At 47.2% G+C, this 22,192-nt stretch overlaps 1 long non-coding RNA gene across 1 annotated transcript in view; it reads right to left on the bottom strand.

Annotated features, from left to right (window-relative positions):
- Positions 1–1,111: 1,111 nt before the first annotated feature.
- The window catches only part of LOC121133202, a 30,642-nt gene continuing 9,561 nt past the window's right edge, over positions 1,112–22,192 (bottom strand). The window contains exons 2-3 of the long non-coding RNA XR_005869994.1: positions 2,486–2,629; positions 1,112–1,513 (exon numbers count right to left, since the gene is read on the bottom strand). This is a non-coding gene — a long non-coding RNA (uncharacterized LOC121133202). The remainder of the gene's footprint in view (positions 1,514–2,485; positions 2,630–22,192) is intronic.

The following is a 22,192-nucleotide window of genomic DNA, read 5'->3' on the forward strand; positions in this document are numbered from 1 at the left end:
TGTTAAAACAGAAGTTAAACCCAAGCAGCAAAGTGAGCAACTGCAGACATCCCATAGGCTGCCAGACTTTTGCTAGGTTCCTTGTCTCCCCTTTGCAGTAGTAAGGTCCAACTAGATGACGGGCCATGAGACCAGAGAAGGTAAGAAGTAGCTGTGGCTAATTCATTGACTACGCACTTCCTCAGGACATGGGCAAGAAGAACCTCAGAGTATGGAGGGAAGTTCATGGGTAGGACTAAAGAAAGTGATGGTTAACAGTGGGAAAAGGGGACTCTCCCGAGCCATCCTGGGAGGAGGGACAGCTGAAGTCAACGTTGTATGTGAGGGCAGAAGACCCAGCTGAAGAGTGCATTGCAAACAGAGACCAGAAGAAAAAGATGTGTTAGGGCCATTGAGAAAGAACTCCCAAGCCACTGGTGGCAGGGAGAGCTAGGAGCAAGGACGGAAATGGGTGTCTGCCGTCATCAAGGTCAGGTGGACACAATGACCGTGATGACTGGCCATGTCAGAAGGAGGACAGCCATAGACTCTTGAGCATAGGGAACTATAGCTCTGGTCCCTGTGACATGGTCCAGCAGATGGGGAGCTGAGAGCATGGGGAGACAGAGATCCCTGAATAAGATCTAAACGGTTCAAGCACAATTAATGTTCTGACCCTATCTCCATCTGAGTCATTTGTCTGGCCTCTGAAGACAGGAGACAGATCAAAGAGGATGGCGACAAATCACCACAGGCCAAAGGAGGCGGTAGACCTGTTTACAGGTGTTGGACACAGTATCTCACTATAATGTTCAATAGAGCTTCAGGGACACAGTATGTGGCTACTGATTTGGCATTCTTTTCTAGTTTACCTAGAAGTAGAATCAGAGACAGCTTGTGTTTCCACAGACTATGTAACAGCATTTATTTGGTTTTGTCTCAGGGATGTGCTAAATATCCACGTTGGTGCTATAACACAGTCTGACTAACTTTGAACTATCCAGGAGCCAAAATCTGAAAATACAGGTGACCCCCCCTTTCCTGTCACTCCCAGTGACACACAGGGACTTTTTACTTTACCTCACAATTGTGAGCCTTGCAGGGTTAGAGGTTCTAGTCTCAGAGAGGCAGCCAATTATCACATGTTTTATTGAACTACAGGTTAGAGGTGCCACTGAGGAACTTTGGACTTCTGTTTCCAAGAGATCAGCAAGCCAGAAGAGGTGAGGTAATTGTCCCTGGTTATCAGGAAGGAAAGCTGCAGTGGGGGGGGGGGAAGCAAACACATTTTAGCATTCTTTCTCCAGGTGTTCTGGGGGCTCAGATCACGCAGGAATAGGAGTGTAGAGTCAATTCACTGGGCGGCTATCGTGATCTGCTGAGGTGACACTGAGAAGGAGCGAATTAGGCGGAGACATGGCCAGCTGCAGAAATGTAGCTCCTCACCTCTCTGTTTCTTTCAGGAAGAGAAGTCCTCGGGACCTGGAAGGGAGCTACTTGAAGAACACACACGGGAGAAGGAACTTTTGCGGCACTGGAAATGGAGGACATAGACATTGTCTTACAACATGAGTAACAAAACTTTTATTTAAAAAGCATCTAATTGGGGCCTGGTTTACAGTTTCAGAAGCTCAATCTATTATCGTCATGGCAGAGAGCATAGCAGCACTTGGGCAGGCATGAGGTTGGAGTGGTAGCTGAGAGCTTTATATCCTGAATCACAGGGGGAGAGAGAGACTGGGTCTTTTTCCTTCCCATGCCTACTCCAACAAGGCCACACCTCCTACTGCTTCTCTAAAGTTCCACTCCCTGGTGACTAAGCATTCAAATATGTGAGCCTGTGGAATCCATTCTTATTCAACCCACTATTGCCATGGACACGGTCCACACAGATATCGTACTATGAGGAGAGTAGACCTGGGGCCTCCAGCTATGCACATCTGGAGAGAATTTGGCATTTGTGCTGAAGCGCTACTCTCCATAGGCTGACCATACTCAAGCATGATAAGACCCTAGGACAGAGCCACACCTGCCCAGCTTGGCACCCTCTGCTCCCTGCTGGCTCGGCTGAGAATCAGTCTGGCTGCAGTCTGAGCCTCCTCCCAACTCTGGTCTCCTTTTCTGTTGCAGCCACCAGCACGCATCACAAGTCTGGTCTCCTTCTGCCTCCCCCACCACACACAGCCCCTTTCCCAGACATTCCCTGTCCACTTAGTTCATTCTGACTGCATCTTCTTTAATAATGCAGTGTGACACAGCAGGACACAGAAAATAACATAATTCCCCCACTAAACAAACTAGTAAACAAATACAGTCCTCTAGCGCAGTGTGGGGAAGTGAACGGACAGAGTTTTAGGACACCCATTTCTGGGCAGTTTCAGAAATACAAGGAAACACGAGTAATGGCCATGGAGAAAGCTCTGCCCTTGATTTCCACAGGATGTCATGACAAGGCATCAATACACTTCACTTCACAGCTTACCTAGATGGAAGAATATTTCCTTACCTGCCTTCTCATTCCCTACTGTGCACCCGCCAGGCAAAGCTGAGATTCTGAGAGAAGAGCATCTTCTTGGGTAGCATGGACAAAAGGGAAGGATATAAACAAGACAGGAATGATGGACTCCTCTGTCACTCCCAGCCAGGGTTCCTGCAGACACAGAAAAACATGCCAGTCTGGAGAACACTATTCATCCTTGGGCAGCAGTTGCCTGGAACCTCAGATTAAATTTTATTTCTCTGCCGTCTCTCCCTTTGCCTAAGGGAGTGGAGGTACCAAAATAATAACACTGGTTTTGACCTAACCTAGTCAACTTGTTTGTCTTGTGATGCTAGTGAATATGTGTAGCTTAAAATGCATTTTAAAGCCAGGCGGTGGTGTCATGCACCTTTAATCCCAGCACTCAGATGGCAGAGGCAGGTGGAGCTTGAGACCAGCCTGGTCTATAGAGTGAGTTCCAGGACAGCCAGAGTTACACAGAGAAACCCTGTCTCAAAAAAGCAAAAACCGAAAAGCAAACAAACAAGCATTTTAAATACATCTTCCACAGTTTCCATCTTACCTGAAATCCAAGGAAGGTCCTCCTTTGTATTCAAGAATCCTATCACGAGGTCTTTCGGAATAGTTAGGCACTTAGTGAACAAATATTGGACAGGATGGAATTGGTGATAGCTTACTTGCCTTTCTCACCGGTCACTGAGTTCCATGCAGGCAAGAAACTGTCTTTACAACCCTGTGTGCCCAGAGCATACTATCAAGCTGAACAATGGGGCAATTAATAGCTGTTTGGTGAATGGATGAATGAATGAATGAGTGAGTGAATGAATGAATGACATCCAGACATCCAGAGCCAGAATGCACTGTCAGGAATGGGTTTCTGGAGTAGATAGCAGTGTAAGACCGTGGAGATTATAACTAGGAGAGGACCCAGGACGTCTCAGTTAGTGTGAAGTGGAGGAAGGACAGGGCTGGGCGTGGGGGAGAGAAAGTGAAGCTCTGAGAGCATCAAGTCCGCGCACTGAAGCTCACGAGAGTGGGCTGAGAGCACTGGCCGTGAGGTCTGGCGTGGCCAGCGGCAGCGGGCAAGCATAGCCGGGACAAACTCCACGCCTCTCTACTGCTCTGAGAGCATCAAGTCCGTGCACTGAAGCTCACCAGAGTGGACTGAGAGCATCAAGTCCGTGCACTGAAGCTCACCAGAGTGACCTGAGAGCACAGGCCGTGAGGTCTGGCATGGCCAGCGGCAGCGGGCAAGCACAGCCGGGACAAACTCCACGCCTTCTACTGCCCTGCCTCACCTCCATCGCCAGCCTCGGCATCTCAGACTGTGAATACAGCCCGTGTTAAACCCTACGCTAGCCCTTGTTTTCCAGCCGCGCTGAATGGCATGTAACCTTAGCAACAGTCTCCTTCAGCCAGCTCCCTCACTCTGAGTCCTTGGCCCGATATTCTATGAGTGAGAGGCAGCTCACTCCAATAACCTCCTCAGTGGTGGAAGTGAGTGATCTGAAAGGCTTTTCCTGTAAACATGAGTGGCGGGCACCCATGTGTGGGAAATTAATGAAGTGCTTCATTCACCCACTCATCTTATCAGGGTAGAGTAATGTGAACACATGATTCTTCATCTGGGGGAGTCCTGTATGTGGGTCAGCTCACGCCTTAATGCAGGAACGTGCTCCCGTGAACAAGACAATAGGAATCATTTCTGTGGATCTGCAGCCATGACAGGAGCAAGCAGAGCCAGTGTGAAGGCTGGGGGAGCATTGAAATCCACCCTATGAAGGACTACCAATTTCCAGTTTCCAGTGCTGGCATGGTCTTCTGTAAATGAGCAAACATTTAGCAAATGTTCACAGAATTAAAGAATCTGATGAACTGTGAGTTTGAGGGAAACTGAAAATATGTGCTGTTTGAAACCTGATGATGAGAGCAAAGAAGACTGAATGGGTGAACAAATGACAAATGTCCTGTAAATAATAGACAGACAGACAGACAGACTGACTGACTGACTGACGGTACCCAGGCCATTAGTGCCTCTGGGCATGCCGTTTTTGTGATGCCTGCAGTGGTTTTGATTACTGCTCTGTGGTCCTCTCCAGGACTCTGACGATGGGTCCCTGGGGGTGTTGCTGACAAGTGCAGTATTGTATGGGGACTCAAGCATCATTACAAAGGATCAGGCTCACCCACTAATTCTACACTGTGGTCTGTCCCAGCAGCCTCCACCCAAGACTCAGCTCTTACAATGGCCACTTGATTCCAGTGACTTACGTTTGTCATTGGAAAGCCTTTTCACATTGTAAACAGAAAGTAACACAGATGGCTATTTCTAATACTATATTAAGTTGAGCAGATAGTTAACTGTCCAGAGAGAAGGTCTTGAGTCAGCTGAATCTAAATGTTTTGCTTCCTTTCACAATTGGAAACTGAATTACTAAATCCAGAGTGACCAGATCAAAAGGATGGCGTCTTCACATTTGATGGGAGAAGTGTAAAGCATTCTAAAACCTAAGGTTGAAGAAGGGTCCTGGGGATTGGAGGGATCTACCTCAGAGACTAAGCACCAAGAAAGGGGACTCTGTCTTCTGAGTAACTGGAACATTGTAACCACACTCATTTTTCTTCTCCCAAATCAGTAACTGAAAAAGGAAAATACAACTCTGTTGAACCAGACAGTTTCTCAAAACTCAAGTCATTCCATAAATGGAGGAAGTGAGGCAGATGGATTAAGATGGCCCTGGTGATAACAATGGTTGCAACTGCCAGAGACTGTTCAGTATGCCAGGGGCTTTATCTAGGATGTGCTCATCTGGCTGATGGTGGTGGCACAGGCCTTTAATCCCAGCATTGGAGACAGAGACAGACAGATCTCTGAGCCAGAGAGCGAATTCCAGGACATCCAGGGCCACACAGAGAAAAACCAAAAACCAACCAAACACACAAACCAGAGACCATAAGGTTGGTGTGGTTCCCTGTAACAGACAGAGCCCAGGGGGCTACCAAGCCTCAGAGATGTCAAGTAACTCTCTCAGCTCACCCAGCTTGAGCAGGCAGGGTCCAAGCAGGCTTGTGTGTCTCCAAAGACTGTTTTCTCCAATTCTCATCTTCAACTGAGAGGAGGAGGGAGGAGGGTCAGGGGGAGTCTGGGTGATTTTCCCAAGAGCAATGAAATCAAGAGGGCACAATGAATGTTCTAACAGGCGGCAAGAGTGAGCGCCACGGTGGTAACTGCAGCCGTGCTGTGAGCATTTAAAGAGTAGCGCATATGTCTTCCGAACAACTGTGTTCCTCGTTTGAGCCCATCATCTGGACCTTATTAGGGCTCAGTGGATGCTTGGAGCCAATAAGCAAATGTGTACCTCTATCAAAACAAGATTGGCCTTTTGCCTGTGCAGTGGGTGTTTCTGTGTGCTTTAAATTTCCCCTCTCGGACAGTAAGCGTTTTAACATCAATGGCTTTTCCATCTGTGCTGCTCTGTATGGCCAGTGAGCATCATTTTTCTTGGAGCAGTGCTATGAGGCCTGGACAGCAGGAATTATTTCTCCTTATTTGTAGGATTCTGGAGCACAGAGAAGTTAAGTGATTCACCCAAAGTCACACAGCTAGCTTTGCATCTGTTCTCCTGCCAATATTCCATGTCCTTTTGGGAGACATGTCCCTTTCCCGTTCATCTCTGGAGTGTAACACCATCAAACCTACACCTTGCTCCCAACAAGGTTGCATACTTCTCTTGGGTGGTTTTAATGAATGAATGACTGTATAGTGAAGGAATGAATGAAACACTGCATACAATGGCCTGATGAGATTTGTACTGCAGCAATGTGACCTTCAGATTTGGCTGGAAAATAGCCTAGCGAATTCTTTTGCCTGTGCCCATTTCATTCAAATGAGTGACCTCCCAAATGCTCAAATGAGATCATTTTGCCGCACTTTCTAGTTGGAGAATGTTTGTTTTAGGTCGTTTGTAGCCATAAATCTTTCTAATCGGCGCCTAACGGTTCTGAGGATGACTCAAGCAAGTATCCCATTAATTGAAAGAAGAATGTTGTCATCTGTCACAGAGATTTCTCATTATGTTCTATCAAATTCAAAACAGAGCCAGGTTTGGGATTCTTTTGTGAACAGTGTAATTACACCGCATCCTATGGTGTTTGGAAGTAGTACTCACAATTAGTTAGCATCCCTGTCATGAGTGGGAAGTGATCCGTGCTAAACAGGAGTGGGACCAGATGGGCCATCACCAAGACCCCGCCCCGCCCCCTTCAGCTCCATTAAATTAAGTTGTCCCTGTATGTGTGGAAAAGGCATAAATCAGTCTTTTACCTCTCTGTGTATTAAGGAAATGTGTCATTTACATTCATTAAAAGCCAAGCATTGCCATTTGCAGTGGTAGGGCAGAACTGGCATTTATTCCAGAAGATTCCAGAGAACCAGCTAGAGGCCAGTGAAGATGCCCCAGGCCTCAGGCAGGCTGGCTGGTCAATGCGAAGAACTCAGATGACAACCAGCCTTCCTTGCCCTTGTCCTGGGAGGCAAAGAGCAGCTCCCCCGCCCCCGCAAACCCCCGGGTTTCTGTTTCCTCACTGCAAAGGGGCCACAGTCAGTACTCTCCATGGCTCTGCAAAAGGCCCCGCCCTCATGAGAGGGATTCCTGCATTGTGAGTCTCACCCAAAACATTCACTTTACCCCAGGGCTCCAGTGTCCCCTGATTCTGACAGGGTTGTGTTAATGTTGCTTTTGGTTTTTGTTACCTCACCCTCTACCACCCCTCCTTCCCCACCCCTGCACTGCCTTCTTGACTCTGTTTCTCCTTCTTCACGGGCAGCAGCTCCCAAGGCACACGTCAGTCACTTGCATCTTGGGAAGAAGTGTAACCAATATGACTTCCATACAAACTACACACTGAGCATGTGCAAACACACAGCTTGTATATAGTGCCCATACAGTACAGAAACTGCCCATGCGTACACACAGTGGAGCATATGCGAACACACAGCTTGTATATAGTGCCCATACAGTACAGAAACTCCCCATGCGTACACACAGCTTGTATATAGTGCCCATACAGTACAGAAACTGCCCATGCGTACACACAGTGGAGCATATGCGAACACACAGCTTGTATATAGTGCCCATACAGTACAGAAACTCCCCATGCGTACACACAGCTTGTATATAGTGCCCATACAGTACAGAAACTCCCCATGCGTACACACAGCTTGTATATAGTGCCCATACAGTACAGAAACTCCCCATGCGTACACACAGTGGAGCATATGCGAACACACAGCTTGTATATAATGCCCATACAGTACAGAAACTCCTCATGCATACACACTGAGCATATGTGTACACACAGCTTGTATATAGTGCCCATACAGTACAGAAATTCCCCATGCGTACACACTGAGCATATGCGTACACACAGTTCTTATATAGTGCCCATACTGTACAGAAACTCCTCATGCATACACACAGCTTGTATATAGTGCCCATACAGTACAGAAACTCCCCATGCGTACACACAGTGGAGCATATGCGAACACACAGCTTGTATATAATGCCCATACAGTACAGAAACTCCTCATGCATACACACTGAGCATATGTGTACACACAGCTTGTATATAGTGCCCATACTGTACAGAAACTCCCCATGCATACACACTGAGCATTTGTGTACACACAGCTTGTATATAGTGCCCATACAGTACAGAAATTCCCCATGCGTACACACTGAGCATATGCGTACACACAGTTCTTATATAGTGCCCATACTGTACAGAAACTCCTCATGCATACACACAGCTTGTATATAGTGCCCATACAGTACAGAAACTCCCCATGTAGGAGCACTGTTCATTCTTGCACCTCATTACAGGGAGAAAAGATTTTATGCTTGACTAAAGTTCTCAGATGTGCATCTTCCTTATATCAATGACCTTTTTGTCTGCCATAAAATAAATATAATAATGGACAGGTTGGGGGGGGACTTTACATGAAACCCCCTCCCTCAGAATTAACTACTACAGATATTTTGATGTATTTTTCTTTTTCAGTTATTTTAACATAATTTTATAAAAATGTAGAGAATGATATATATGTATGTATATATATATATGTATATATATATATATCCAATCAAGCAAAGAAAAAAAACACTTGATAATTCACTACCTTGTAAGGGCTAAAAGTGTTCTAACTGTGAAACATTCCAGGCCTTCCTTTATCATTTCTACAAACACATATATGTATGAATAAAATATGATCTTGCTTGCACGCTTTCAAACTCCAAATATGCCTCTATTCTACAACCTGCTTGTATAAGCATACAGCTCTCAATTTCACTCCTGTCGTGTTTGAAAGTGTAACCCTGATGCCAGCCTCTGGCTTTGGATACTCACTTTAACTTCTGCATAGCATGGTGCTGTGCAGAGGAATGTAACTGTCTATTGCCCATTCTCCCCGGGATGGGTGATGGCCCTCTGGGTTATCTCGAGTCTGTTGCTATTACATGAGAACACGTTTTCTCCCCACGTACTTATGTGAGGGTCCTCCAGAAGGTTGGTCTCAGAAGCTGTGGCCTGGACTGGCACGTGTCATAAAAAACAAACATAGCTTCTAGGGCTGGCTCCGGCGGAAGGGTGCTGCGGTGCTCAAGGGTGGAGGGAAGAGGGAGGATACGCTAAACCTTCCCTCTGGCACTCAGAATCTGCAGCCCAGGCAGCGGAGGTGTCAGGGGCTGCTTGCTATAGCTTGGACACGTTTTGAGTGTTTCTCCCCAAACATTCATATGGTAGGAGCATGCTCATCAGGGCTGTGGTGCTGAACAGTAGTACAACTGTTTTGTTTGTTTGTTTTTTGCGTGTGGTGTTTTGCCTGCATGTACCATGTGTGTGTCTGGTGCCATCAGAGGCCAGAAGAAGGCATCGATTCCCCTGGAACACACACTATGTGTGTGCTGAGAATCAAACCAGAGTCCTCTGGAAGTGCAGCCAGTGATCTTAACCGCTGAGCATCTCTCCAGCCCCTGTGATATAAGTCCTGAGAGGTGACTCCCAGCAGACATTAATTAGGTCATGGGACATGCCACTGGGAAGAGCTGATGTACTTCGGGTTGGTCAGCTGCCTCTGGAGCAGACTAGCATGAGAGAACCCGTACCTCACCTGAACTCTTGCTTCCAGCCTCTCCATGTGATCCCATAGGTTCTCCCTGAGGTGGCATCCACCATCCTGTGAGGCTGCCGGGAGACCTCACCATGGTCTGAGGTGACCACACCGTACTGGGCTTCCAGACCGTAGCAGCAAGTGAAATAAACTTATTTCTTTTATAAGTCATCCAGGCTTGGGTATTTTGCTATGACAACCAAAATCAGATAAACATAAAAGTTGACTTTAAGGTTTCAAAACCTTGCAATTTATATATTCAGGGGACTGGAGAGATGACTCAGCAGTTAAGAGTACTGACTACTCTTCCAGAGGACCTGGGTTTGATACCCAGTGCCGATATGGTGGCTAATAACCATGTGTAACTCGAGTCTCAGGGGATCTGACGCCCTCTTTTGGTTCCCTTGGACACTGCATGCACATAGCACACAGACATACATGTCAGCAGAACATCCATACACATATAACAAGATAAAAATAAGTGAAAATGCTCTTAAATATCTATATAATTAGTATACATTTAAAGCAGGCTTGCTTGTAGTTCACTGCATTTAACTGGGACCCCTTCTACCAACCTGCACAAGTCTCGGGACTGCCACATAAGTGAACTTAATATCACTCATGTGCTTCGTCAGAAGGAGGACAATACGGTCCTGGTCTTCCTTGGGCTCCACACTGACAGTCCATTCTTCATTTCCCTGTTCACAGTAGATTCGTGATCATGATTTTAAAATATAAATACACATTGTCAAGGAAGGTAGCAGGCTGGAAAGAGTTACAACTCCCCACTTCGGCCCTCCTGAGTTTCTCCTCCCACACGTGCACAGAACACTGTGGAAAACAAAGACTTGGACAGAAGGGTTGGGCCATTAGCAGTGACGAATAACTCTTCGTGTGCAGAGTGAAACAGACATCAGGATGTAGCTTTATGCTCCTCGGAGAAGGCTGAATTCTGTGGGGCTGTTTAGAACCTCTCCACTGAAACCAGTTATTTAAAAACCTCTCTAACTTCATGGACAAAGTGCTTAATATATTCAGTTTACAGTCGAGTGAACACTTTCACGGCGGCTGTCTTTGTAACACGGCTGTGAAGCCAGCTGCGCATGTATTTGCACGAGAACTGAGATATCTGTAGGCTTCAGTGTCATGGTCAGGTTGGCTCATCCACGGTCCCTCAGGCTCTGCACCCTGCATGTGCCACCTCCTTTCCTGGAACCCTTCTTTGGGGACCCAGGAATGGCCACCAAGAGGTTAAAGCTAACAACACTGGTCAGAAATGGCAGCCTCTCTGTGTGGTCAGTAAAGCACACACGGAGGACCCACAGAAGCTCTGCTAGTGATCTGACCTCCTTGGGCCTCTATGTATACACAAGCAACACAGAGATAGCATGGTTAAATGTGTTCATTCACATAGTGTTTACACACACAAAAAAAACTAATATAAAACACAGATTACAATCCTTTCCTAACCTGTAGCAGAATAGATGTGAATTTTTTAAAATGGGAGGGTTGGGCATGTGGTAGATCATATGTCTAGCATGTGAGAAGCCCAGGACTCAATCCCTAATCCAAAGCAGGGGTAGAGGATTACAAGCAGTGGGGGAGAGGGAGGACTTGGACAGAATTATGCATCCTGCCCTTTATGCAAAAGTATGCACAGACTCTGTGGTGCTTCTGTCTCCTTTTATTACTAGGTGGGTTTATTCCACTGGAAATTGTTGACTTCTATTTTTTAACTTGGATTTGTATCTCAACAAGCTATGTTATGGTCCCAGAAACTGGAACAGCCTGTCTCTGCTTCTGATTCATGGTGTGGGTCAGATCCCTATGTTTGCAAAAATTGGGAACATTGTTAATGGCATTTTATTAACAGAACATTTTAGTAAAACAAGCTTGAGGTACACAGCGAAGCTATGGCCATGCCCAGACTTCATTGCCAAGTCAGATAAAGGTTTCTGCTTTAGGGAAATCCAGGTGCTAGGTGCTGCTGTTTAAATGGTGAAAAGATCCACTTGAACTTGAGTTTTGTGCAGGGTTCTGGATATGGATCTATTTCTGTTCTTCTACATGCTGACAACCAGTTATGCCAGCACCATTTGTTGAAGATGCCTTCTTTTCTCCATTGTATAATTTTGACTTCTTTGTTAACAATCAAGTGTCCATGGATATGTGGGTTTATGTCTGGGTCTTGGATTTGATTCCATTGATCCACCTGTCTATTTTTTATGCCAAGACCATGCTGTTTTTAATTACTATAGCTCTGTAGTAGAGCTTGAGGTCAGGGATAGTGTTATCTCCAGCAGTAATTTTATTGTACATGATAGTTTTATCTATCCTGGGCTTTTTTTTTATTCCATATGAAGTTGAACATTGTCCTTTCAAGGTCTGTCAAGAATTGTGTTGGGATTTTGATGGGGATTGCATTGAATCTATAGATTGCACAGACCCAGAGAGGCTAGGTAACAAGGAGGACCCCAGGGAGGATGCATGGATCTCCCTGGGAAGGGGAGATAGAGATGTCCTGGGTGGGGTGGGTGTGGGTGGGCATGGGGGCTTGATGGCTTGGGTTGAGAGTTGGGTGGAGAGGGACAGTGCTGAAAGAGATGACTGGAAAGAGTTGAGCAGAAGCCTAATGCTAGGGAAACTGCCACAAGTCTACTAGGATGGCCCCAGCTAAGACTCCTGATAGCACTGAATGCATAGCCTAAACTGGCCGTTCCCTGTGATGGGATTGGTGACTACCCTGGTTGTCATTGGAGAGCCTTCATTCAGTAACTGATAGAGGCAGGTTCAGAGATCCATGACCAACATTGGACCACACTCAGAGAGTCCTGCTCAGGCAAGAGAAGAGGGAGTGTAGGAACGGGGTGGGTTAGGCTGGGGAGTGAGGGACATTGCTGGAAAACCCACAGAAACAATTAGCTTGACTCATGGGGACTCACAGAGTCTGAACCAACAACCAGAGAGCCTGCATGGGACTGACCTAGACCCTCTGCACATATGGGACAGTTGTGTAGCTTGACTTCTGGCAATGGGAGCAGGGGCTGTCCCTAGTGTTTTGACTGGCTCTTGGAAACCTGTTCCTTATGCTGGATTACCTTGCCCAGCCTGAATACAGAGGAAGGTGTTTGGTCTTATGGCAGCTTGATACACCATGCTTTGCTGAAGCCCATGGGAGGCTCTTTGAGTGGTTACAGAGGAGGGATGGGGTAGGGGTAGAGTGGAAAGAGAGGTGGGAGGGGAGGCTGAGGTCAGGATACAAAATAACCAGATTATTTTTTAAAATATTTAAAATGGTGAAAAGACCTGAACTGACTAGCTTCTTACCATGCTCACAGAAGCCACGGGACCATCCTGGGTTGGTGGGAATGGCAGCTGGGAAACCATAAAAAGATCGCAGCTAGTCTTCAGAAAATAAGTGTTAGTTGATGCAAAGCCCTTCTCTTTTCATATATCCCCTAGAGGCTTGAGCTGATTGAATGATGTGGGTCTGCTCTTCCTGGGGCAGGCAGACATTTTTTCCCCGCTGGAATAGACGGATGCAGACTGACAAAGCCCATGGCTTACTGAGCCATCCCACCTCCTACAACTCTGACAAGAAGGAAGATGATAGGAGAGGGAGGCTCACTTTAGAAGAGTTTATGCTTCCATTTCCTCCTAAAGCTGCCGTTTTCAACCTGGGAGCCACAACTCCCTTGGGTTATACAGTAGATATTATGATTCATGACAATAGCAAAATTTCAGTTATGAAGTAGCAATGGAAGTAATTTTATGATTGGGGGTCATCATAACATGAAGAACTGTATTAAAGGGTTTCAGCATCAGGAAGGCTGAGGGCCAGTGGTCTATAGACTCTTACTGACAGAAAAATCGCTTTGCACTGGGTTACTCTTATAGTAGTGAGCTACAGTCCCCTGCTTTGAATTACTTAGTGTGTGACATCCCAAACCAAGTTGAGTCTACTGTCCACTGTTTGCTGGTCCTTAATGGTTCCTCTCCATGATATAGGCATGAGTTCTTGTGATCTGTAAGAATCCCTATTTCAGGATTTGAACATTTACTAACCTAAAATAGGAGCTTCCACTAGAAAACAAAACACATAGTCACAGCACTTCACTTTTGAAAACCTTTTATACCTCATAGATACCGTGCAGCTGCTGGAACATAAAAAATTACAGTTGAGGATAAAGTATGAGGGCATTGTTGTTCCCATTAAAGATATGGGGGCAGGGGTCACAGGTACTAGGTGACAGAGTAAGCGCTGTCCCTTTCCACGCTGGCACACTTGGTCCAGGTACTGTTCTGACACCAGGATGCTGACTTACCCATGGTTATTATTAGCTGATGGCAAATGTTTGCGTCCTGCTTTCAGGGCTGAAGTACCCTGATAGCGATGATGTGGCATGAACTACTGCAGGACCGATGTCTAGATGTCTGATATTCTTGTCATTGTCCAGCTCCAAGGCTACTAAGTTCAGAAGAATTTGTATTAATACTCAAGAGGGTTACCGGATGGTGGCGGTGCACACCCTTAGTCCCAGCACTCGGGGGAGGCAGAGGTAGGAGTATCTCTATGAGTTCAAGGCCAACCTGGTCTACAGAGTGAGTTCCAGAACAGGCTGCAAGCTATAGAGAGAAATCCTGTCTCAATAAACAAACAAACATAAAAAAGAAGAAACAGTCAGTCTAGCAGAAGGGTGAAATAGTCCTTATGTTGCACAACCAGAAACAGGAACACTTAACAACATAGCATCCCTCCTAAGGTGAGCACTCCAATAATATTCTGAAATATTTAAGAAAAGCATGTGAAAGGGTTATGTGACACTAAAGCTTATTTGGACCAACTGGCAAGCAGGATTAGCCCATGAGTCCCCCAAAAGAAAGAGCAGTGAGGGGACTTTGCCTTATGGAACCTGTGACTTACTAAGGCAGTGGCTCCTTCCATCTATGGCTCTGGCACCCTCACACTGTGAGAGGCCTGAGTTGATCTGAAGTCTGTGCTCGTTCGTCCCCAGCCAGCCAGCACTCCATTTACAAGGAGACAAGTCTGGCTGTGTACAAAGCCAGCGGAGTCAGACACAGGAGGGTGACTCAGCTTCCTGAGGACACCGTGAGACGAGGGTTCAGCAGGCTGAGGAGTGTGCTGGTGACGGTGTCCTGAGGCCAACAATGGAAGCTGCTGCCAGCCCGGGACTGTCCTGCAGGGACACAGGCATGCACGCCACACAGACAAGGGTCTTCTCGAACACCTAAAAGTCCTGCCTTAACAGGACCCCTTTCTTCACTTCTGAGCCCTACATCATCCAATACCTTCCAGTGTCATCAATTGCAGAATGAGGCCTTTGCGGGAGGGGCTTAGGGAACCGGAAGCCATTTCCTAGTGTCCTCTGGAAAGCACGTGTCTATAAGATCAGAGGGCCAGCAATCAAAAGCTGTAGTGTTTCCGAGGATCCTGTGTGCTGGAACTGTCCTGACACACTTACTAAGGCTCCTCTCTGGAACGCTCTGATACCCTGATACCCTGTTGTGTATAAGGAAGAGACGACCTGTATCTCAGAGAAGGAGAACAACAACAATAACAACAACAAAAGCCACAACAACACTAAAAACAAAACAAAAAATCCAATGCTCCTGGAGAACAGACCCTCCCTTGTGGGTGACCTTGCATTGCCCTCTAAGACAGTATGAGGGTTTCCTGTACCCCCAGACCCCTTAGCGTGAAGTTCTCTTAGAGTGACTTAAGGGACCTGAGGAAGGCTGGCCTGAGAAGCCTTGTGTTTTCATAAACAGCAAAAATTCTAGAGAATTCCATGAAATGAGTCCCTTCTGTGCTTTCTGTGTGGGAGCAGAACATGGGGGTACAGGTATGTGGGGGTGTAGATGTGGGGGGTGCAGGTGTGTACAGGGGAGGGCGTTCAGGTGTGTGTGGGGAGTGACAAACATTCCTCATATAAGAAGGACAGTAGAAAGACAACATAGAGAAATGTTCTACATAGCTGGAATCCTTTCCTGTTTGCTGTGCAGAGGGAGGAGAAAGAAAAAGAGAGAGGCAGAGAAGGAGTGGAGAGATACATGTAATGTCACATCGCTCTGGGTCATCTCACCCCCTGACCCCAGTGTCCAAGATGAAGCCAATAAGAAGCTGCCTGCTTGGGTCTAGCCATCACTGTCTGCAACACTGTGACGTGTCTGTTTCCATGGAGACGAGCAGCTCTCATAGGAAAGAGGGCTACATGGAATGCCAGCAACCAGCTAAAGGATTTTCTATCTTTCTTTCTTTCTTTGCCTGTGCTTCAGTTCACGGGCCTCTCCCTGGGTAAGTTGCTTCACAGCGGGCATGGAAGACCTGGCTACTGTAACCAGAACCTGAGAATTTGGAATTAAGATCTGAAAGCCATTCACGGACTAAAATAAGGAGAGGCAGGAAGGAAGGCTGCAGCCTAGGCACCAGATTGGCCTGCTCCCACCTGAATCCATTCTGCATCCTGCTAGTCAGAAACCCACATCTCTCCTGAATAACCCACAGGCTGTAACCTGGTAACCCAATCCTACCCCTGCCTCTGCCTTCCCACCAGGGTCTTCCCTTCCACTTGGCCAAGGCCAGGCATTTCAAAGCAGGGAATGTCAGTGCTCAAGGCCCGTGACTCTGAGAGGCATAAAGTAGATGCTCTATTCACCTGAAGACTAACCCCTGCCTCTTCCTGCCGGATACACTCAAGTCACCCCTCAAGATGACTTTTATGTCTTAGTTCAACGGTTCTCAACTTGGGAGGTGGGGGGAATCACAACCTTTTGTTAGGGGTTCTTAAGTAACCCTTTCCCAGGGGTTGCCTAAGACCATCAGAAAACACAGATATTTACATTACAATTCATAACATTATCAAAATTACAGTTATGAAGTAGCAACAAAGGTAATTTTATGGTTGGGATTGCTACAGCATGAGGAACTGTATTAAAAGGGTTGAAGCATTAGGAAGGTTGAGAACCTCTCTCTTAGTAGGATTCTGTGTGAATAGAGACCTAAGAACAGTCTGCCTAAGCCACAGTTTACTTTTTGGATAGAGAGTATAGCTCCCTGGCCTGGCTATTGTTGGCATGCTTCTCTATGTTCTCTCCATGGCCAAGGGATGTCTATCTCTCCTCCAGCCCATCACTCCAGGAAAGGAGAATGAGGAGGAGGAAGGGGAGGAGGAGGGGGAGAGGGAGGAGGAGGAGGAGGAGGAGAAGGAGAAGAAGAAGGAGAAGGAGAAGAAGAAGAAGAAGAAGAAGAAGAAGAAGAAGAAGAAGAAGAAGAAGAAGAAGAAGAAGAAGAAGAAGAAGAAGAAGAGGATGAAATGTGAAATAAGGGTCTGTGCCCATATCAAGACTTTTCCAGATCCTCAGATTTTTCACTCCTGTAACAGATTCCCAGACCTGAGCACAACTGAGGCACCACCCTAACCTTAAAATGCATCACATTGTCCCCAGTACCTGTCAAAATGGGTACAAAGACCTAATCCATCAAAGACCTGGTCCATAGTTCCAGGATCCAGTAAAGTCCCTAAGAACGCACCAACCTTGCTTCCTGGCTTCTGCAGTTCTGCTTCCACTAACTGTTCCCTCTAACTGAAGCATGTCAACTAGGATGTGGCTTTTGTGCCTAAAAGACAAAACAACAGTGAAGCTTGGGGCTGCATGATTTGGGCAAGTTCCCTGTGCAGTCACCAGCCAGCAACACAGACTTTCTATCTGGAGTTGATGCATGTCCCCTGCTATGCTTACCTCACCACACTCTCATGTCATTGGCTAGAGCTGGGTCCTGTGGCCCCAGCCCCGAGCATCCAGGAGCTGGGATGTATAATTGTATAGTTGAGCCAGTGGCTTCCATGACAAAACAGTAGCTATGCTTTAAAAGCAAGATCAGAATGAGGAAAGGAGATGGCTCGAGCCCCGCCCCCTTCCTGCATAGTTCTTCTGATTCCAGCCCATCCCCCAGCTCCCTGTTAATTGGCCCCAGGTGGCGCCATGGTAGAAAATGTTTCACCCCCAGCTCTTGGGGACAAAGACAGCACTAAGCCATAGCCTTCACTGCTTATCCATGTTGTAAATACATCCACTGTGGCCAACGGCAGCAACCACATGATGCCCGATGAGGCTGGAACTGAAAACGGGAACCCACCATTCTAGATTTCTGTCACTCACGAAGACACACAAGAACAAAACAGTAGCATAAACTGTAAAAACAGAAAGGGATGAGTTCTAAAATATTTGTTCTCATTTTTAATAGAACTTACTTAATGGTAAGTCCATTGAAGTTTTTACTAGTGGCTGCGAGCAACTGACTACACAACCTTGCTGGGAAGTGACCAGTCAACTTTTGGTGAACACTCTCCACTAACACATTCCCCTGTTGGTTCTAGTGTCACTGTGGCAACGTGAGGGGCTTAAGAAAGGAAGGGAGAAGGACAGAGAGAGAGAGAGAGAGACAGAGACAGAGACAGAGACAGAGAGACAGAGAGAGAGAGAGAGAGACAGAGAGAGAGAGAGAGAGAGAGAGAGAGAGAGAGACAGAGAGAGAGAGAGAGAGAGAGAGAGAGAGAGAGAGAGAGAGAGAGAGAGAGAGAGAGAGAGAGAGAGAGAGAGAGAGAGAGAGAGAGAGAGAGAGAGAGAGAGAGAGAGAGAGAGAGAGAGAGAGAGAGAGAGAGAGAGAGAGAGAGAGAGAGAGAGAGAGAGAGAGAGAGAGAGAGGAGAGAGAGACAGAGAGAGAGAGACAGAGAGAGAGACAGAGAGAGAGAGAGAGACAGAGAGAGACAGAGAGAGAGAGAGAGAGAGAGAGAGAGAGAGAGAGAGAGAGAGAGAGAGGGAGAGAGAGACAGAGAGAGAAGGATTCACCTGTCTTCGGTTTCAGTCCATTTGCTGCTCTGCTGCCTGAGGCAGACCCTCATGGCAGCGGAGTTTGTGGAGAAGTGGCGATTCACAGGACAGTGACATGAAGAAGCTAGTACACACAGGAGCACATTTTGCCGTGCTCCTAAGTGTTCCTCAGTCTGATCCGGGGACAATCATGTTTGACCATCACCCCGCTCTTCTGTGAGAGTCCCTGGGCTCTTCCTGGTTGAGCTTCTCAGAAGGGGTGGTCACTGAGCTGTTGGTGTGGACTGGTGGTAAGAATCTGTTTCTCCCACTGGACCCTGAGCTCTGCTGAGGCAAGGCTTGTGCCTAGTTTGGGTCAAAATGCACGGAATACAGCGGGTATTCAGTAAGTGTTTGGGACTTTGAAAATATGTTTGGAAGGGTAAAATCTGGGTCAAGGCAGCACACATATTCAAGTATACACGCATAAGCAAATAAGGCAGTAAGTAACCAATGGGTACACGCTGCTGCTGTTAGCCTCCCAACCACAAGCTCTTACATCTCAGCCTAAGGCTTTGGCTCTCCCTTCTCCAGGAGTAGGCAGTACTATGTGCCATGCTTTTAAGCATGGTCATTCCTGGGCTTTGCTGAGGTTCAGATGTGTGACAGTGGCTTGGCACCTTTTTGAATATCTGCTACTGGAGCTGGTTACCAGCCCAGAAAGACAGGTCACAGGAGGGGCCAGCTTGGTTATGTGGCTGCTCTAGAAGAGAAGCACAAACGTTGCCAAGGAAATGAATGCAGTGGTCCACGACGATGGAGTCTGGGATTCATCACACCAGACTGGACTCTAGGATGGCTCAGGAAACTCTTCCTGAGAGGCCAGATGGCTTCAGAAGACTGGTTTTCTGGATGTTAGCAAACCCAACTTCCTCAAATGGCATCTGGAAGAGTCTGTGACTTGGCTTATTAATAATTCAGACTCTTGGGCTCTTTAACCACTTCCAAGAAGTGAAGTTTCTGAAGGAGCAGACACCTACTTCTAGTTGCCTTGTGTGGTACCCTTAAAGCTTAAATTTATTGCAAAAGGGGTGTCAGCCGAGCCTGGGGTCTTGGCATACACAGATACTGTTGTAAGTCATCAGTTACCAGTACTCAACTGTACCTCCTGCCAAATCAATTAATGCTTGGCTTTTGGGTACTAATAAGCAACACTGCACCTCTAGGTACCTGAGCTGTAGGCCCAGTGCTCAAAGAATCCGGTTCAATGGGCCTCAAGAAAGGTGTGGTGTGTCACAAATTCAAATGCTACCATGGCCTTTAAGTTGGTGAGGTTTACCATCTTAAAAGTTATTTTACTCACACCAGAGCAGTCAGCGTGCAAACTCTGCAAAGCCCAGCAGACCCAGCCTGGTGCTTTGCTATGGGAGCTGGAAGGAACCTGGACCCCGTCTGGTGAGATGTTTCTGCTGACTGGAGGCTCAGAGACTGCCAGGTTCTTTACTTCCTCCAGCAAGCACTAAGTGGGCCGGCTGAGGAAAACCAACAAAACACATTCTAGAATTTAAACGGAGTGTACGAGATATGATCTAGACATCCAGCCCAGGCTGCCACCTGCCATTCTCTTGAAGAGGCTCAAACCCTACAATCTGACAAGTGAATGGGGACAAGCCTGGGACAGAAGGTGACAGACTGAGAACCTCAGCTGGTGCTGAAAATAACATTCTGCTTTTGGGGAGAAAACTTGTCTGCTGGGAGTTACAAAAAGAAAGAAAATATTTAGGAAGCTGTGCTGGCCCAGGACAATGCGTGGGTGAGCCTAAGGAGGAGACACAGCCAAACAGACCTGGGGTGAAATGACCTTCAGGGTCTAAATGTCAGCAACACCTGGTGTAAGCTGACTCTGCCCCCAGGAAGGAAGAGGCTCTATGTGGGGAGGAGCTGGGCTGTAGGAGGCTCATGAGAGCAGTCCTGTAGCCTACTCTGAAGGCCACAGAACTCAGAGGCCTCCTCAGATCCAGACTAACCTTGGCTGGATGCTGGCAGTACTCCTGGATCCTGACCTTGGGAGTATGGGGGAGAAATGGGATCCCTTCCAGTCAGTCCTCCTGTTTACAGAACTGGAGGTCAGGGCCTCCACTTACTGAGGTAGCTAGGTCAGAAGCTAGGTTTCCCATTTGGCCTTTGAGATCTCCCACCTAGTAACCTCTTCATCAGCTCCCTGTGGAAACTCCCAGTTGATCTTCAAGGCAACTCTCTCTCTCTCTCTCCCCATCTCTCTCTCTCTCTCTCTCTCTCTCTCTCTCTCTCTCTCTCTATCTATCTATCTATCTCTATCTCTCTCTCCGACATACACACACTCACTCACACACACGCACTCACATACCACAGTAAGCATCAGGGTTTTTTTTTTGTTTTGTTTTGATTTATCAAGACAGGGTTTCTCTGTGTAGCTTTGTAGGCCAGGCTGGCTTCTAACTCACAGATATCCGCCTGCCTCTGCTGGGATTAAAGGTGTGAGCCACCACCATCCAGCCAGCATGAGGCTTTTTTATAAGCTATTTTTAGAGCACCTTCTATGTGTAATTCAAGCTTTAGTTCACAGATTTCCCATAACGCCCCTCACCCATTCCCACACACGCATCACCTGTCTCTTACAGATGTCCCTCTTCATGGGTGCATGGCTGCCAATGAGGAAATATATTGACACAGTCATTGTAAGGATTCGGGCATTATGCTGGCCTGCCTCTGTTACCTGGCAGAATGCACTCAGGCAGTACCCTGGTCAGCCCAGGGTTCCATGGTTGTGTAGTCTGAACGCAGGTAGACAGACCCCCCCCCCCCGCCCACTTATGCTCTCTTTCCCATTCTCTTTTCTGCTGTTCCCCTGGGGCAGACAGGACTTTTCCTGTCTTCTTCTCTTCTGCCCTCCCTCCCTCCCTCCCTCCCTCCCTCCCTCCCTCCCTCTCTCTCTCTCTCTCTCTCTCTGTCTTTACCTCTTTTCTCTTTCCTTCCCCCTTCCCTCCTCTTTCTAATAAAACTTCTCACTTAAGCTCTGTCTGCCTGGCATAATTTGTCCCCTGCCGGGTCAACCTAGCCCACCATGGAATCTGCCAAGGTTCACCAAGCACATTATCGTAACAGTCACTACTCACAGCCCATGGTTAACACTAGGTGTCTTAGTTAGGGTTTCTGTTGCTGAGAGGAGACACCATGACCAAGATGACTCATTCGAAGGAAAGCTTTTAATTGGAGGCTTACTTACAGTTTCAGAGGGTTAGTCATTATGGTCATGGTTGGAAGCAGACTGGCATAGTGTTGGAACAGTAGCTAAGAGCAGTAGACAGAGGGGAAGGGAGGAGGAGGGGAGGGGGAGGGAGGCAGGGAGAGAGAGAGAGAGACTGGACCTCATGTTGATTTCTGAAGCCTCAGAACCCACCCCCTCCATCAAGGCCACACCTCCCAATCCTTCCCAAGCAGTTCCACTATACAGGGCCTAAGCATTCAAACATACGAGCCTATGGGGCCGGTCTCATTCAAACCACCTGGCTAGGGTTTACCTCTGGACAAATGTGTGCCCACTGCTACATGATTATTTGAACTAGCTTCACTGGCCTCAGTCCTTCCTGAGAGAGTTTTCAAAACACCCCTGTGGCAGAAGCTGTAGCAAACAACCCCTACGACAGATGCTGTAATGAGGCTTAGTCCTGTTG

This window comes from Mesocricetus auratus, unplaced genomic scaffold (genome assembly GCF_017639785.1).
Source record: "Mesocricetus auratus isolate SY011 unplaced genomic scaffold, BCM_Maur_2.0 Super-Scaffold_100020, whole genome shotgun sequence".
Lineage (NCBI taxonomy): Eukaryota > Metazoa > Chordata > Mammalia > Rodentia > Cricetidae > Mesocricetus > Mesocricetus auratus.